This window comes from Echinops telfairi, unplaced genomic scaffold (assembly GCF_000313985.2).
Source record: "Echinops telfairi isolate 266 unplaced genomic scaffold, ASM31398v2 ScPeMD7_1;HRSCAF=3_1, whole genome shotgun sequence".
Taxonomy (NCBI): domain Eukaryota; kingdom Metazoa; phylum Chordata; class Mammalia; order Afrosoricida; family Tenrecidae; genus Echinops; species Echinops telfairi.
In genome coordinates, this window is record NW_022103897.1 from 1,742,664 (window position 1) to 1,743,613 (window position 950).

General features: G+C 36.8%; 1 non-coding gene across 1 annotated transcript; it reads left to right on the forward strand.

Moving 5' to 3' along the window:
* Nucleotides 1-810: 810 nt before the first annotated feature.
* On the forward strand, nucleotides 811-950 carry LOC115869191. Its single transcript, XR_004046053.1, has one exon. It is a non-coding gene; the product is annotated as a small nucleolar RNA SNORA62/SNORA6 family (small nucleolar RNA).

The window sequence follows — 950 nt, forward strand, 5'->3', positions numbered from 1 at the left end:
TATTGTGAACTGTAAATGGTTTGAGGATAATTTTTCATATTGTTTGCATTAGACACCAAAACATATGAGGGAGTACTCAAGAAAAACTGATGCTCATTTGTTTTTTGGTTGTTTTTGTTTTTTCATGTGAGGGGGATAGTGCATTCAAAGTTCTATCCACCAGGTCAGACTGTTAATCAAGCTTTCTATTTAGAGGTTCTGAAAAGATTGCATAACAGTGTGCAACAAAAAAGGGCCAGATTTGTGGCAGATGGGAGAACTGGTTTTGCCACCATGACAATACACCTGTTCACACAGTCAGCTCAGTGTGCCAGTTTTTGCCAAAAAACACCATGCCTCTCTTGACCCATTCACCTTATTCACCTAATCTCTCCCAGTGCAACTTCTTTTTGTTTCCATGAATGAAGAAGAACAAGAAAGGACAGTGATTTGATGATATAGAAGAGGTGAAGAAAAATGAGGGAGGTGCTGTCAGCCATCCAAATAGATGAGTTTGAAAAATGTTTCCCAGAATGGAATCGCCGGTTTGACAAATACATTAAGTGTAATGCAGAGTACACTGAACGTCATAAGGTTGATTTGTTAAAAAATAAAAATTAAATACATAGCTTTCAAAAAAATTCCAGTGTTTTAGGGAGTATCCCCCTCATATTACCTTGGTTTTCTGAAGTTTAAATCTTGAAAATATTTTTTGCACTACTGCATTGTACCTGGAACTAGCTTATGAAGAGTTTTTATTTAATGTTTTATCTAAATCATTCTCCTTCAGAGTAAATTTCTTATTAAGATATACCTTCAAGAAAATTTTTACATGCACACTGTTAAAGCTCTGGATGGAGGCAAGTCTTGGCCATGAACTTCTGAGTGTCAGCAGTGTGCTACATTAACAGGCAGGCTTTTTGCTATCACCAGTAAAGCCTGCCTCAAGGACTGGAGTTTGATAATACTCG